This window comes from Podarcis erhardii, assembly GCF_964252035.2.
Source record: "Podarcis erhardii genome assembly, chromosome: 11".
NCBI classification, from domain to species: domain Eukaryota; kingdom Metazoa; phylum Chordata; class Lepidosauria; order Squamata; family Lacertidae; genus Podarcis; species Podarcis erhardii.
Window position 1 is genome coordinate 14713530 of NC_138501.1, and position 17973 is coordinate 14731502.

At 42.8% G+C, this 17973-nt stretch overlaps 1 protein-coding gene across 2 annotated transcripts in view; it reads left to right on the forward strand.

The window, feature by feature from the left end:
- MARCHF3 (membrane associated ring-CH-type finger 3) overlaps positions 1-17973 on the forward strand; it is a 150757-nt gene that overhangs the window by 80101 nt on the left and 52683 nt on the right. The window lies entirely within an intron of this gene.

Sequence of the window (17973 nt, forward strand, 5' to 3'; positions counted from 1 at the left end):
AGTGGTACCTCGGGTTAAGAACTTAATTCATTCTTAAGGAGGTCCATTCTTAACCTGAAACTGTTCGTAACCTGAAGCACCACTTTAGCTAATGGGGCCTCCCGCTGCTGCTGCGCTGCCACTGCACAATTTCTGTTCTCATCCTGAAGCAAAGTTCTTAACCCGAGGTACTGTTTCTGGGTTAGCGGAGTCTGTAACCTGAAGCATCTGTAACCTGAGGTACACACACACGCACACAGACACACACATATATATATAACTATAATTTAAGAACCTTCGGAAGCAAGAGGCCTTCTGCTAGCCATTGGGTTAGAGCAGGGCTTCCCAAACTTGGGTCTCCAGCTGTTTTTTTGGACTACAACTCCCATCATCCCTAGCTAGCAGGAACTGTGGTTGGGAAACCCTGGGCTACACATTAGGGTCCAACATTCTTACTCCATTTCTCACTGTTTCCAAAGTGCTTCTAGCCCTAATCTTTAAGTGCTTTCGTTCCTTCGTTCCTCAGTTAAGCAGAATATAGCGTGAAAATGAATCATAATCTGCATGCACATTTCTTATTTAGCAGAGTTCAGTCCAAAAACCTGGGTCTTCTTGGCACAGGATTTGGAGTTTGTTACACGGTTGTGATTAAGCTGCCGTGACCTGCTTACCTATTCCACGGTGATCAGGAAATTCAATAATAGCTGTGTTAATTAAGCAAGAGACAACACTTGATGTGCCAGAGGTGTGCTTGGCATACAATGAAACTTTCAACCTGTGTTCACTTTGCCTAATTCTTAAGGCTAGAGCACGTGCTTTAGTGGAACCATGAAAAAGTTTTAAGAAGTATTAAGTTGCAATACAAAGCTGTAGTGAGCATAATCATTCCAGCCATATGTACACTGACATTCATAAACATTTTCCCCAGAATGGTTTGCAAAACAATTAAAAATCCAGAGCAGCAGCAATAAATATATATATGGTGAAATATTAATGACTAGTAAAACAATTTCGAAAATTTCTGAAATTGCCAGTGATTAAAATGCCTCCAGACACTCACACAGGACCTTCACCATCTTCACTGGATCTGCTTTAAAAGAGAGGTAGAGCTGGGTATCAGGCAGAAAAACTTCTGCTTCTACTAGCATTTGAGAAGACAGAATGTGGTCCCCTTATGGGCTATTCCAGTAGCCCAGAGCAGGGCCGGATTTAGGTTTGATAAGGCCCTAAGGTACTGAAGGTAATGGGTTAAGTACCTCGGGTTAAGTACTTAATTAGTTCCAGAAGTCCGTTCTTAACCTGAAACTGTTCTTAACCTGAAGCACCACTTTGGCTAATGGGGCCTCCTGCTGCCACTGCGCCACCGGAGCCCGATTTCTGTACTTATCCTGAAGCAAAGTTCTTAACCTGAAGCACTATTTCTGGGTTAGCGGAGTATGTAACCTGAAGCATATGTAACCCGAGGTACCACCGTATATGTCCAGCTGTCCTTTGTCAACAACAAATTGTCACTGTTTTTTGTGTGTTGAATATATGCTATATGGTAATTTATGGACCTAATAGGAATCTAAAGCCATTTGCACATAACGAAATATGCATTTTATCGAAGTGATTGTTGAACTGAAATACAATTAAGAAGAAGTATATTAGTAGTGAAATATAATTAAGAAGTATATTTATAGTGAAATAATCATTAAGCTCTAACTTAAAATGATTTTTTATTCATAACAGACTTAATAATGCAAATACATTGGCATTTGACAATAACAAAAGTTCCTTTAGAAACACAATTTACAAAGACTCATAATTTTTTTTGGGGGGGGGCCAAGAGAGTGGGGCCCTAAACTATAGCTTGTTTAGCTTATACATAAATCCGGCACTGGCCCAGAGATATGACTTCATGTGGCACTTCCAGTTTGTAGGAAACTAGTAAAACCAGCCAAATGCTAAGGTGTAAACCTAATCAATGTTTTAGTTCAACCCAGGGGTCTTTTTTCTGGAACCCAGGAGCTGCACAGAGCACACTCTGTCACCTTCTCATTTGGCTTTTGCAGCCATGCTAACGTGCAGTGGTCTAGTTTTTCACTTTAGCCAGTAAATGTGAAAGTCAAACTGAGGTCAGGCTTGGAAGAAAAGATGCGCTGTAGTAAATCAATGTGTCATAGGATCGAATTAAGCCTTCCCTATTTTTGAAAATACACTGCAAGGAAAGGATCTTTTTATCTGCGCGTAGATAGGAGGTCACCGTTTCTGCAGAGTACGGATTCTTGTGACTTTCTCCCTCGTTGCGAGAAATAAGGAAAGCCGCCTCCAATTCCTTTCCGAGCCACAGCCACCCAGCCATTATTTTGCTCTGTGGCTCCTCCAGCGATAAGAGAGATTTGCCAAGATTCATGATTCAATGAAGGCTGTTGCTGCTGAAGTTGCGAGATAGCGGTTCATTACAAGATGGAATTGACTTATCGCGAAATACAAAGGACCTAGAGCTGTTTATCCAAACATTACCAGTTCCCATTTTAATGGACAGCCAAGAATAAATAAATAAAAAGCAAACACAACATCCACAAAACAAGAAAGTTAACACATCGTCTACTGAGCAGGATGTTCGCAGTGCAACACATAGTAATATATCTATTCTTTTTTAAAAAAAGAAAATACAATGGCTTCAGTCCTAAAATAAGTTTACTTAAGGAACAAAAACATCCCTTGCCACTGGCACATCTGAATAACTTCTCTGGGAAATTGGGGGCTTTGGGGTGGTGTGAGGGGACTTTTGGGGGTGGGGAGTCACTCAAAATCAGATGGCACATCCAACCATAGACTTCCAAAATTCCCTGAGGCATTTTACTCATGCACGCAATGTGCGGTTTGCTTTTATGTTTAAACAAACTTTTAAAAATAATATATATATTTTTAAAACAGCCTGATATTGGAAGATTCCTAATCAGTGACATTTATTCCAAACACCGATTTCCATCATTGTATTTTACTTTTATCATCTTTTCCATTTTTTGCTACCCGTTTATTGCAGTGTATAATCTTCCATGAACTGTGCATGTAGTGAAATGGCGTTGCCAGTGAATGGATTTCATTATTCAGTTTTGCAAAGCAAAAAAAGAAGAAACCATTGGCAGCAAATGGCTTGAAAATGAAATTAAGGCATATTGAGAAGTATCGTGAGTCATGGTTGTGCACTGAAAGTTTTTCTTTTAAGTGTGCAATAAATTGAGGAGTAGTTACAATGGATTGCTTTAGCCCCTTTATCTAAAACTCATCATTAATTCTGGGAGAACAGCTCCTTGCTCCCCCAGTTGCACGGCGTAGGTAATTTATATAGATGTTCATAAAAGACCCTCGAAGCTCTGTGCAGTTACTTTCAGACCAACTCAGCTGAAAATTTCCTATACCCCAGAATCCAAAGCAAGGGTGATATGAGCCCAAAGAAAACCAGATAGATTTGCTTTTTCTGTATTGATTAAATCTGGCATGGCTATATGTTGTAAAAGATTACTGCAGAATCCAGTGGGTTGCATCCAGTTGTCTCCCTCCACTGATGGGAGGCTCTTTGAGCCGATGGCAAAAGCTTCCAAGAGCAGCAAGTGATTTTCGCTGATTCCCCGTTTGAGCTGGAAAATCAATGGTTTGCTTGTTGTGGACCGCGAGACTTTCAAATGACACTTTTTCGTCCCTGTCAAGAGGGCAGAATCAGATGACCACAGTTTAAAACTGTCCGTGTGGTGTCCGAAATCATGTTGTGAGATAGTGCCCTATATCCTCCAACCAGAATACCCACACGTAGGGGAGGGTGATGCAATGTAGAATCCTGGTTTTGCGAGCATCTGCATTATATAGGGAGCTCACACAAGTAGAAACAGCCCCTCACACTTTAGACCAGTGGTTCCCAACCTTTTTTTGGCCGTGCCCCACCTAAGCATCTCTAAAATCCTGATGCCCCACCCCCGTGACATGTTATGTTTTCCATTGATATATTATTTGACATCGAAGTAATTTTTTAGCTTATTATATATCAGTGGCAGTAGTGGTGCTCTCTAATGATTTGCAGAGTAGCATTTCTTCAGCAAAAATCGCCTTTATTAATACAGTGGTGCCCCGCAAGACGAACGCCTCACAAGATGGAAAACCTGCTAGACGAAAGGGTTTTCCGTTTTGGAGGCGCTTCGCAAAACGAATTTCCCTATGGGCTTGCTTCGCAAGATGAAAATGTCTTGCGAGTTCCTGCGGGGTTTTTCCCCTCCCCCCCCCCTTTTCCTAAGCCCTAAGCCGCTTATCCACTGATCTGCTGATAAGCCGCTTATCAGCTGATCCGCTAAAAGCCGCTAAACCGCTAATAGCGCTAATCCACTAAGCTGTCAATGGGCTTGCTTCGCAAGACGAAAAAACCGCTATATGAAGAGCCTCACGGAACGGATTAATTTCGTCTTGCGAGGCACCACTATATACAGTGGTACCTTGGTTCTCAAACTTAATCAGTTCCAAAACCAAAGCGTTCCAAAACCAAAGTGCACTTTCCCATAGAAAGTAATGCAAAGTGGATTAATCCGTTCCAGACTTTTAAAAACAACCCCTAAAACAGCAATTGAACATGAATTTTACTATCTAACAAGACCATTGATCCATAAAATGAAAGCAATAAGCAATGTACTGCAGTCATGCAATCAATCAATCAGTAGCTGAACTGGGTTCCACACAGTCACAAAAACAAAACAAAAAAGCTGCAAAACAAAAATGCAAAAATAGCCAACCTAGCAGTTTGAAAGCACACCAGTGCAAGTAGATAAATAGGTAATGCTGTGGCAGGAAGGTAAACAGCATTTCTGTGCATTCTGGCTACTGTTAGGTCCATCATGAGATGTCCGCCAGCTTCCAACCACAGATACCAGCAGCCTTCAAGCAAGCAAACTTGCCTTATTATTGCTCCCTAGCATCCCACTGCCAAAGGATTGCCTCCTTCCATTCACCAGTTTGCCTCCTCCAAGTGGAAGAAACCTGGGCAGTGCTGAATGTCACATCCATTGCCAGGTGTGTCCTGCTGGAAATAGAAAAGGGCTTTCCCTTTGGCCTGCCTTTATATCCACTCAGTTGCCTAGTGCTTTTGTGACATCACAAGAAACTCACAGCCAATGGCAACAGCTGGGGAGGCATCATCTTCATTGCTTTGAGCCTCACAATGGCGGGTGGACCTATCAGTGATTGTGTGCTTGTTTATTCGGGACACGGGTGGAGCTGTGGTCTAAACCACTGAGCCTCTTGGGCTTCCCAATCAAAACATTGGCGGTTCGAATCCCCGCGATGGGGTGAGCTCCTGTTGCTCTGTCCCAGCTCCTACCAGCCTAGCATTTAGAAAACACGTCAAAGTGCAAGTAGATAAATAGGTACCGCTACAACATGAAGGTAAACGGTGTTTCCATACGCTTTGGCTTCATCACAGTGTCCCATTTCACCAGAAGTGGTTTAGTCCTGCTGGCCACATGACCCAGAAAGCTGTCCACAATCAAACACCGGCCCTGAAGCAAGATGAGCACTGCACCCAATAGTCCCCTTTGACTGGATTTATAACCGTCCAGGGGTCCTTTACCTTTTTAGATGAGTCTTGTGGTCCCTTCCAACTCTAAAATTCTAAGATACTAATCCTTACTTTCTTTAATTTTTGTATAGCATGGTAAACTTTATTTAGGGGACTACTGCATACATCCCTATTGTTACATGTTGAAGTTCTCACCCTGGCCACCAGGGTTATTGTGTATATAGTTTTCACTCAGGTCCACGTCAGTTAATTTAGGCAGGAAACCCTGGGTTGTTGTTGTTACAATGTTGGCAGCCAGCTGCCTATAAAAGCAGGCCAGCTGAGCTATTTGCTGTTCAGTTCAGTTCCAGCTTACTTATAAAGAACTACTTGGAGAAATCTCTGTGTCGTCTGCTATGTCCACCCACTACTTAATACCTATCATGCGAAACTATCCATATTTAAACTCCCATAAGGTTAATTTCAAACTTAACCTGGCTCCCCTCTCTTCTGATTAATGACAGTGATAGTTTTGCCCTTGGTGTGCCTCCAGTCTACAAATTGAGATTTCAGTGTACCTTTGAAAATGATTCTGCCTACTGAGCATATTTGCTAGCAGATAGTGTTGGTGCTGCTGTGATGATGTTGCAACGCCAGCATGACATCATGTTTTGGGAAGTTTACGTTAAATATAGCTTAGCAGCCACCCGAACCCTTCCAACCCACCTTGATCACTGAGATCATGTGTTATGGCATTTTTGGTTGTCTCCCAGTTAACTAAATAAGAAATATTCTCTCCCACAACCTACCATTCCATGTACTGGGGCAACAGGTTCTAGGATGGGGTGGCGAACCTGTGCCCCCCACAAAAAATACAATATTTTTTCATGTCTGACTATGTTTGTCTAATCAGTTCTCATTCTACTTTACATTTCTCTTGCTTTCCTTTACATCAGAAGTTCTCAATGGACGTCAAAATATCCCCTTGTCTCTACATGCAGTGGGTGATTTGCAGAAACGTGAAATTATGCAAACTTGTATCTCAGTTTCAAAAGAGTCATAAATAGGCTGTAAGCCCTTAGCTTCATATTAAATTGGAAAATAATTAACCGTGGATAATGATTAACTTCCACAATCAATGGCATTTTAATAATTAAATATATTTGAACGTCAGCTAAAATACACATGGCATGTTTACCGCATGCCGGCAGAATTTATAGTTTCTCGCACAGAATATAAAAACCAAGGATGATTATTTGCTTTCCCAACACACGTATTTTTCATTTTCAGGGTGATTCTCCCCTAACTCCCTATTTTAAATAACTGGCTGCCAGGCTGTTAGGACAGCTTCCCTTGGTAACAAGCTAGTTGTATTTTTTCTTCCCTTGGTCTTAAAGTCTCAAAGCTGCAGGATACAAGTTTTTGAGTTGCATTTCTTGGAACTTAATAGGAGACTCCTGGGAATACTGTGAAATAGGAAGTTTAGTGTGGGTTTCTGAGTGCTTGAAAGCGTTTGAAGACTGCGGATGCATTCTGTGCTGTTTTTAATAAAGGTGCTGAAAAGGCACAAATGGGAAATTCACATAAGAGCTCTACTTCAATATTTGTATAACTTCTGCCTCCCACAGCTTACGGTATGAGAGCTTTTTTGTCTCATGTGAATCAAAAACCACTCAGGGTTTTCTGCAGCGGCTCTGAGGGGAATCTCTCCTTGTTGAAATGGGCGGGGGGGGGAGAGATCCACTTTGGTAATTGAATTCATCAACATGGTAGTTCTTGATGCAGTGGAGAAATGAGCTCAATTTATGCACGGTAGTCAAAAGTGCAATGAGGGCTCCAACTTGGCTTTCTGTTGTAAATGCAAATGAGCCCGTGTTGAAATTCATCTCCAGGCTGGCAAGGCTGCCGTTTGACATCTCCATATGTTTGACTATAACTTAATAAGAATCCCTGGGCCTCGCTCGCAGGCATTTGCAGAGTCCTGGCGTTTTTCTTGATTTCAGAGCCACGCATCTCCTGCTACACGGTACTTCCATGATGGAAAACGAACACTTCATTCATGGGACCATTTGCAGAATTTCTTGCAAATACGTTGACAATAATGTTGCCTTGTTGGCATTGTCTTGGCATGAGAACTTACACATTGGGTCCCTCACTGCCTTGGAATTTCTCAGCGAGTGATTGTGGTGATCACACAGGGTCCATGGACGTTTAACGGTCTATTGATCCCTGTGCCACCACAGGCTAAAACACTGAGTCCAGACAGTTCTTAAAATTGAACCAAATAAAAAAGGTTATTTTATAAGCATTAACAAGTTTATGGTTTCTCAGATATTATTCCTGTCAGTTTCTTAACTTTAGTTTCTTTACCGGCCTATACCTTCCTAATACCTCTGACTGATTATATCAACTGTTTGACTGACTCCTCTTAACAGATTCTCTCACTCTCTCACCACCAGATTCGCCCAACCCACAGACTTATCCTCTCTGTCTCTTCTCTAACTCCAGACTGACTTCTCAACCACCCTAACTCTAACTCTAACTGCTCCCCTTGGGTTCTCCTTTGGTTAGTCATTTTACAATTAGTTACCCCTTTCCTTATGAACCCAGTATGATGTCACACACCCAGGAGGGCAAACGCCACAGTGATCGGCAGTGACATTTTGAATTCTCGAACACGATACCAAAGAGATCAACCCCAGAGCTCCATAATGTATGCATTCATATTTTGAACACATACAGAGGGAGTGACAAGATAAAACTGCAGTGGTACGTCAGATTACAAACTTAATTCATTCCGGAGGTCCGTTCTTAACCCGAAACTGTTCTTAACCTGAGGTGCGCTTTTACTAATGGCGCACGGTTTCCATTCTTATCCTAGGCCAAAGTTCGCAACCAGAGGTAATTACTTCCAGGTTAGCAGAGTTTGTAACCCAAAGCATTTGTAACCCAAAGCATTTGCAACCCGAGGTACCACTGTATATGTAAAATAATATTGACCTGAAGTGGATTAATGGAACAGAATCATAGCTGTCAACATTTCCCTTTTTTTAAGGGAAATTCCCTTATTCCGAATAGGATTCCTCACAAGAAAAGGGAAAAGTTGACAGCTATGAACAGAATAAGGAAAGAAAAAATATTTTATTGAACTAATATTATTTAATTTAATGTATTATTTTGGGTGTCTGAACCTACAGGCTGAAAACGGATTACGGCGCTGGGAGAAAACTAGGCATGAACAAAAATACCCACACCTTAATATAAATTCACCAGTCCCATCAGATTTGAATCACAGCCTCTCTCTTTCTTTTTTTAGCTAATGGAAAGCTTTCAGTAAACGCTCAGCCTCGGACAAATTTCTAAGAGAAGTGAATCACACAACTTTAGGTCAGCCACAAATATCCTGTTTCTGATTCCCATTCTCCAGTGTGAATTGGAAGACTCTGTAGGTTGGTCTAATGGGTCATGTGGGGAAAAGGCAGTTTCTTTCAGTAGGAAACATTAAAGCCCACTAGAAGTGTGAAGGTCAAGCTATTACCTGCCTAGCCAACATGCTTGAAGTACTGGTGTAAGTACTCCAAACAAAGATTACCCCGTGTTGAGAATAAAGAAGTGATAGATACGGTTCTAGGAGAAACGTGACCTACCTGCGGGCTCCATCCTTGCCCTACTTGGTTGATAGCATGTAGCAAGAGGGGATTTGACAAACTGCATCGATGAGATGCTTAATGCCTCCTTGAAAACAGGAGGATTTTCCCAGCTCTAATTGTAGCCTTCCTGAAATGCAATCTTTGATCTTCCCAGCAAATTGTTAAAAGTACAGGTCTACACCTGGAGGATACGAGAACAGAAGACTATGTCTTAAGACTGTCCTAACTTGTTTGCATTCTGCCAAAATTGCTTCCCCAGTCTCTGCAACACTCTAGCTATACGTAGCTAGGAGGATACGAGAACGGAAGACTATGTCTTAAGACTGTCCTAACTTCTTTGCATTCTGCCAAAATTGCTTCCCCAGTCTCTGCAACACTCTAGCTATACGTAGCATTGCTTTTCTATATCCATGCCTCACAGGAGAGCCAATTCATTAGCTGCAAGATTTTTAGCGCTCCTTGGAGGGGCGGTTGTGTGTGTTGCAGTGCCATCACCATTCAGCATCCCCACACGAGGAGTCAGTCAGGAGCAGTCTGACTCCCTGCACTTTTCTCACCTGTCATTTAAATCAACAGCAGAGATGCAAAAGGGAAAAACTCGCCTGACTGCGTGACGCTCCCTTGAGGAACAAGCGGGTTGTAATGACAGTATTCTCTGCAGCAGCTAGCATGATTTCTTTCTCCTCCTTCTGCAAAAGAAAATTTTATGGGTTTTTAAAATATATATATATTAAAATTTTACAACAAGTTTTAGCATAATTCAAATTACATTTTACATTTTCTATTTACCCCCCCCCCCCCAGCTCTCCCAACTTCCGTTTCTGGTTTATAGCATACCGTATTTTTTGCTCTATGATGCACTTTTTCCCTCCTAAAAAGTAAGGGGAAATGTGTGTGCGTCTTATGGAGCGAATGTAGGCTGCGCAGCTATCCCAGAAGCCAGAACAGCAAGAGGGATAGCCTCTTGCTTTTCTGGCTTCAGGGATAGCCGCGCAAAGCCTCTTCAACAACATTTGATTCAGAATATTTTTTTTCTTGTTTTCCTCCTCTAAAAACTAGGTGCGTCTTATGGTCGGGTGCGTCTTATAGAGCGGGAAAAATGCTGCGTCTTATAGAGCGAAAAATACGGTACTTATTTCTTCTGCTTATAGTTTTATATGCCTTATGTACTAAAATTAAAATTGTACCTTGCCCACTGTTGTTAACATTTTAACCTCATATTTATATTTTCTGTTTACCATATTTTTCCTTCTATAACACGCAGATTTTTTCTCCTAAAAAGGAAGGGGAAATGTCTGTGCGTGTTATTGAGCGAATGTGTGGTCCCTGGAGCCAAATGGCGCGAGGGGAGGCAAAAAAAATCAGGCAAAAATCCAATCGCGCATCTTGGAGAAGGGAAACCTGAAAAGAGGAAGTGGCTGCTTTCCTGCATTCTGCCTCAGGGTCTTACTGCCCACCCACCTCTGTTTCCTTGCTGTGTTTGCTCAAACGGGACAAAAAGCAGGGAAAGCCCCTCCCCTCCAGGCAAGCAGAGGGGAAAGCAGAGTGTCGTCTCTGTGCTCCACGCTGCTGAAAACATGCAGAAGGGAGAGAGAGAGAGAGAGAGAGAGAGAGAGAGAGAGAGAGCGCTGGCTGGCTTGGGTGGGTAGGTGAGGGAAAACTTTTGCCTTCCTTTCCTCCCTCCCGTTATACCCCTCTCCTGCATTCTTAGCCAGCTGCTTCTCTGCACACCCCTCTCGTGCTCCTTGTCCATTCTGTGTTTTTCCTTCCCTCCCCACTTAAAATGTGGTTAAAAAGCATGGATCCACATGGATCCTCAGGATCTTTGCATTGGGTCACCCCAAATTCACCATCAGATCACATAGCATGTCCATGGCTACAGCCTGCCCCCCAAAAATCACGCACCCACTGTTGCCTGGGGCTGCAATGGTGCAAAAACGTGGTTACAAAGCATGGATCCACAGGGATTCTCAGGATTTTTGCATTGGGTCACCCCAAATTCACCATCAGATCACGTGTCTGTGGCCACAGCATGAAGCACAAAAATGATACATCCACTGTTTCATTCAGAATGTTTTTTCCCTTGTTTTCCTCCTCTAAAAACGATGTGCGTGTTATGGTCAGGTGCGTGTTATAGAGCGAAAAATACGGTATGTCTGTCCATTGTAAGTGTATTACTCGAATCCTGCAAGTGAGTTCATTTCAATGCATTGTTTCTGTATATACATCATAAAAGGTTCCCAATCTTTTTTGAAGTCACTGTTGTCCTTATCTTTGAGTCTCTCAGTTAGCTTCACCATTTCAGCGTATTCCATCAACTCTTCTTGCTGTTGTTCTTTCGTTGGTATTTCATCATTTTTCCATTAAAATTTTAATTTCCCTTTGCCTACTTTCCCCCCAGACCTCTGCCTTCTACATTGCAAGAAACAAAATGCAGTATGGCAAGCATTCGTTCTAAGATGCAGCAATGGTATGATGACATTTTGAACTTACCTGTCACCTGAACGGGGCGAATCAGATAAACGGAACATCTTCCATTTGGTGCCCTTTCCTCTGTTGGGCAAGGTGCAGAATCATGCTTATAACCCACAAGTTGCAGAGCTTATTGGAAAACACATCAAAAGTATTTGGTGAAGTTGGGTGAGCAACTTGTTCACAAGAAGACTGAAGGCTAGAAATGCAGCTCTGCATTTATGTGTTTAACCAGACTTACAGAAGGAAGAAATGGTTTTTAATAGCAAGGGGCCACTTTTTCTCATTTCAACCATCTTGTTTGTTAAGACTGGCTTGAAGATGACCTTTTTCAGAGGCTCCCCATTTTGGAGATTAGATGAGTGCCAACCCAACATTTTCAGTGGCAGCACCCCATCTTTGGAACATCTCCCCAAAACGTACTTTTAAGGACACCTCCATGATCGTTTTGGTTCAGTGTTGTATTTATTCAGTGCCAAAATTCCGCTTCTGTGGTCTAGCTCATAAGGTTACGAAGATAGCCTTGAAACTAGATGAGAAGTGTCAATGAGATCACAGGAGCCAACAAAGGAAGCTTAGCAGGATTTTTAGTGGGCAGAGAGCAATGTTTCACTGTCCTGCATTGCTCTCTGCTCCCTACCCCCCAAAAAACATGATTAGCAGAATCAGAATAAATTATGCAAGATAAGTAAATACATGTACATTTGCATGACTTAGGCAGGTTGCAGAATTGAGATTTCTTGGTGCAGAATTTAGATCATTCCATAAGCATATAAATCGGCAAAGGTCTTCTGCCTATATTCACCATCTCAGACCTATGTCTTAACAGCTCTTAACAGCTGTGCCAAACCGTGATGAAATGTGTGAATGACTAGAAAATCCCTGTGGTAGTCTTCTGGATTCTGACTTTTGTGATTTGGCAACCGTTTTCTGGTAGGTCCAGTACTCAGTCTCTTGGCTTCCCCTGGTTTTCTGGCTCCTTGCTATAATGATACAATATAGGCCTTGTCAGCGTCTCTGAATGAACCTTATGGCCCTGAAAATGAACAATATCTGCTCATGGTCAAAAGCTATTTCCATGTGTTTCATATGAAAGTGCATAAAAAGAATACAGCAGCATTTATTCAGCTGGGGTTTTCTTAGGTGGCAAGATTTATTTTTGCTTTTGTATGCACTGGCATTGCCTTAGTCAATAGGTACTTCTCAGAACAATCATTCTTGATATTTACCTCCAGAGTTCAATACGCGCTGCTTATTACTTATACCATTTTCAAAAGTGTATATCATGCTGCATTTTATGAGGGAGAATATTGAAAACAAACTCAACTGTTGGAATTGGATGAATTGCATTATAGGGCTTTTGCCGGGGTTGAATTATTATGATTTTTAATACATGTTCAAAAGGCTGGTATTTATTTTGTGTTGTCAGAGCTTTTGTAAAAATCAGAATTTTGGAAATCAGGGTGGCACCGGTAAAATGCTGGGATTAGACCTGTTTTCAAATGTTCCAGTTACAGATAGGTCGCCGTGTTGGTCTGCCATAGTCAAAACAAAATAAAAAAATTCCTTCCAGTAGCACCTTAAAGACCAACTAAGTTAGTTCTAGGTATGAGCTTTCGTGTGCATGCACACAGGTATCTGAAGAAGTGTGCATGCACACAAAAGCTCATACCTAGAACTAACTTAGTTGGTCTTTAAGGTGCTACTGGAAGGAATTTTTTTATTCTGTTTTCAAATGTCAACGTCGGCCATGAACGTCAGCTGCCTTGGCCAAGCTGCTCCTTCTCTTTCTGTTTTCCATATAACACAAATGATAGTGACCCACATCAGATTTCCAAGTGCCTTGAATAGCAGAAATCCCATATCCATTGAAATTAATAGTCAGATATTCCTATTTTAAAAATATGTTATCAAGCTGCTAAGAAGAAACATATTCTGCTGGGCTGCCCAAATAGCTCTCTCTCTTTTTTAAGTAGCCGCTAAAGCAAAGAGTTGTGCATATATTAATATTTTGCTCTTAATGGCATCATCTGGTGGTTAAGAAATACCCTTAAACTCCTCAACTGACTGACGGATGCCTTTGTCAAAGCATGGATGGTCACTTTATGCAGAATGATAATCTTCCTGCTGTACATAATGAGGTCAGCGAAGCAGTGAGCAAGGAAATGTATAATTCTGTAGCATGGGTCTATAAGCACAGCCCTGTCTAGGCTATTTAAGTTTAATGAGGCATCTACTGTGCTGCTGCATACTCTCGTTGAACAGTCTCAGCATGCATTTCAAAACTAAAATGTAGCTCATAATCCATGTCCCTAAGCACGCTCCTTTGAGAGTCTGTGGCTGCCGTTCTCATAAGGCTGCATTCTTTTGCATTTCTTTGTGTGCTAATGGTCTTGGAATTAGTCATTTGCTCCATTGTCATTGTATATGAGGATCACAACGCTATTCTTTTTCTTCATTGTTCTTTGAGCGTCAGAACTGCTACGAAGTAGCGCATAGGCAACATGCATGCTCCCTAGGGAATGTATTCTCTGCAAAAGTAGCTAAAGCCATCCCCGCAATGATAGGTGTATCGCCAAGCACTCGGCCCTGTTCGTAAATCTTCTTCTTCTTCTTCTTTGGCGATCACTTGTAGCCGAGTAAGATTGTCTTCCATAAACACGGTTTTAACAATGAGTCTGTAAGTGACTGTGGAGGCCAATTCTGGACCCACACGTCCTTCCACAGTGAGGACATTGGTTCCCGGTTGGGAGTTGATCACGGTGTGGATTTGCCAAGCGTGCCTTCCTCCTAGCACGTTTTTCCCTTGCGTCCTGAGTTTGAGTGTCTTCAAAGCCCATGAGACCTTTGGTCAAGGCTATTCTCCAACTGGAGCACTCGCAGGCCAGTGTTTCCCAATTGTTGGTGTTTATACTACATTTTTTTAGATTTGCCTTGAGACAGTTTTTAAACCTCTTTTGTTGACCACTGGCATTACGCTTTCCATTTTTAAGTTCGGAATAGAGAAGACGATCATCAGGCATCCTCACAACATGACCAGACCAATGAAGTTGATGTTGAAGAATCATTGCTTCAACGCTGGTGATCTATGGGAGTGGTATGGCATCCCTGATGTCTCTCTGCCTGGATCCAATTGCTTTCTTGCCTCAGCCAGCTGCTTGGCTAACTCTGGAAAGTGCCACAAAGTGCTTTGTGCCAGTTGATTATCAAACTACAAAACAAATGGCCAAGGTTTCGATTTTTAAATTATTTTGGTGTTAAGGCAAGGAAAACGTGTCCTCCCTAAAAGAGGGCACATGTTGTGGTGAGACCTGGAGACTGACCTCCTGGTTGTGGGTGGGTCTATTGGATAGCCACAACACCCGATTGGTAGGTCCCTCGTTGCCGGGTTTAATCTGGCCAATGGGGAGCTGTCTAAACGGATCGAGGGACCTATATATACCTTTGCACGTGTCCCAGAGCTTCCTCTTTTGACGTGTGCATTTGGAACACCCGCCCACCTCTCCCTATATTTAGGGCATTTCGCAATTGACCTTGCTATGCCGTCATGCGTCGTCTGTCGTTGGGACAGGGGCACGGCAGGAATTTCCTCCACTTGGCTGATTGACTGTTGCCATTTGGGTTTCACCTGCCGCGTAGCAATTCATCGCAACTTGTAAGGTTGCGACTAGGCTCTGGTTCAGGTAATAGGGATGGGAGAACGCTCTCACCATCCCTATGTGAAGGGTAGTCCGTTAAAGGAATCCAGGGACTCAACCTGGTTTGGTCAACCCCCGAGAGGGGGTTGTGCCCATGCCTGAGTCCAGGGGAGAATCTGGGGAGTGGACATAGTCCGTTCCCAGGCTTTTCACCTACCTTAGGTGTTCACCCTTGGCTGACCTATGCTGGTGCCTTGGGTCAGCGCTACCTGCAAGTGTGCAGGAAGCTAGTCGAACCAGAGCCTATGCAACCACTCACTTTCTGTAATCAATAAGGTTGTGGCCTAAATTCTGCCAAAAACCAAAACTAAAATTTGAGTCAAATATGTGTTTATTTAGGGGGGAGGTCTCTGGGTCTGAACACACAAATAAAAGAATGGTGTTCAGTACAGTATTTGGATTGTGTCTGCCATGCTCTATCATGCTTGTTTATATATATACAGTGTGTGTGTGTGTGTGTGTGTGTGGCCAGATTGGTGGTTCTGCCTGTGGTATCTCAGCCATTGGAGCAGGGCTGATAATGCAGAATCTTGGAATGTGACAAAATCATCATCTTAGTACTTGCTACAGGAGACTGAGAAAAGTGGGGTTCCAGAAGCTGCTGATTGCTGGAGCGACAGTGCATTTCCCATAATGCCTGGTTCTGCCCTTAGCATTGTGAAGACATTGGGGGGAGGGGAGTGAGGAAGAGCCCTAGGGAGTCAGAATTCCCCAAGTGTTCTCCTGCCCTTTTTGTGCTCCACAAAAAAAGTATAAAAATGATTTACAAGAAAGAGGGAATAAACCTATCCCCGAGGAATCACACAGTCACTCACTCTGCGGAGGATGGGAATGAAAGGATAGGGCTCAGAAATGGGAAGGGGGAGAGTATGAAAATGATTGCTGGTACACACACAAGCACTCATCTCGCTTTATTGGCCGAAGGAGCCGGCATACAGCTTCTGGGTCATGTGGCCAGCATGACTAAGCTGCTTCTGGCTGTTTACCTTCCCGCCGGAGCAGTACCTATATATCTACTTGCACTTTGACGTGCTTTCGAACTGCTAGGTTGGCAGGAGCAGGGAGCGAGCAATGGGAGCTCACCCCGTTGTGAGGATTCGAACCGCCGACCTTCTGATCGACAAGCCCTTGGCTATGTGGTTTAACCCACAGCGCCACCCACGTCCCTAACCTGAGGTACCACTGTATACCACTGTATAAAAATATGTATTGGAAGATATAGTTCCCCCTTACGCTGACCGAGTTGTAAGGTATGAGGAACATACTGGCATATGTGGTGTGGATGTCATTATGTACACAAGTTCTGGAAGCAGGTTACAGTTGAGATTGGCATTATTGCTGGCAAACAGGCCGCCTTGGACCCTAAGCTATGTCTCCTAGCCATTTGGGGTGGTTCTGACCTTACTTCTCAACAGGGAATTATATCCTTTGGTTGCTGCTCATCTAGTGATCTCTCAAGGATGGAAAGACACGTCTTGTTCTCCTGTGGCTCGATGGTTTAAAGAAGTCATGTTCATTGCCATTTCTGGAAAAATGACTCATAAAATACACGCTGCCAGGGGTGATGCAGACCCCTCCAACTTTGCTCCTACTTGGGGGCCATTTGTGACTTATATGACCAATCTTTCTCCTGGTTGGCTCAGTCCTTTCAAATATGAGTTTATTTGGCAACGCCCATGAATATTTGGTACGTTTGGTAGAAATATGAATCTTGCATTCCACTGCGGAATATATTTTATGCCACTCATTTTCTTTTAAGCTTTCTATGTTGTTGATGATGAAGAAGTTGATGATTATATTATCTTGTAATTTTATTCTTCCTGTTTTATTGGCTGTTTTTAAATCAGTAGAGTCAACCTACAGAATTAGCAGCTAGCCGCAGTCAGGCCTTTGAAATGTCCTTCTATATTAGGGCTGCTGACTTCTAAGGAAAGGGCTTGTTCTGTGATGTTCGTATTTGAACAATCTGTATGTGGTCTTTTATGTGTATAAACACACACACAAATACGTAGCAGAATAACCAACAATGCAATACACTCACATCCTCTATAAGGCCTGCAGGTGCTGTTATACTCTCACCCTGGTTGAGGAGAGCAGGGCATGGCACTTCCCAGTAAATTAACCCACATTTTCTAATGTCGCATATTTCTGTTGTTTGTGTTTCTGTGCAAAATTGGCCCCTAAATTGTGGGGGGGGGTGCCTACTCCTGCCTCTCACAAGTTCTGTTTTCCTGTACAATTTCTGTCCAGCAAAACATTTTAAATGTCATTTATTTGAAATGATTGGGAGAAAGGAGCGTGGCATATACAAGTATGATTTCTCTTTTTCGCCACCCCCCTCTAACCTTACCTTGCAGCCTGTATTATTACTGCATGCAGGTTATCATTAAGGGGCCAGAGTCGTGGGGCTGGGGAAAGAAAACCCCTCTGTCATTAAATACTGATTTGGGTGTTGTGCTCCCTATTTGATGGTGTAACACACTTCGTAATAACAGGTTATTTTCTCCGAGAGATTGCGAATTTATTTGGTACTTTTCTTGCGTTTATGGGGAAGAGGCTGACGTGGAGCTGAAGCAAGCCCAAGCTAGGTGTCCTTAGCACCTCACAACTGGGGGGGGGGGGTGGAAGGTGGCGGCAAGGGAGAGAGAGA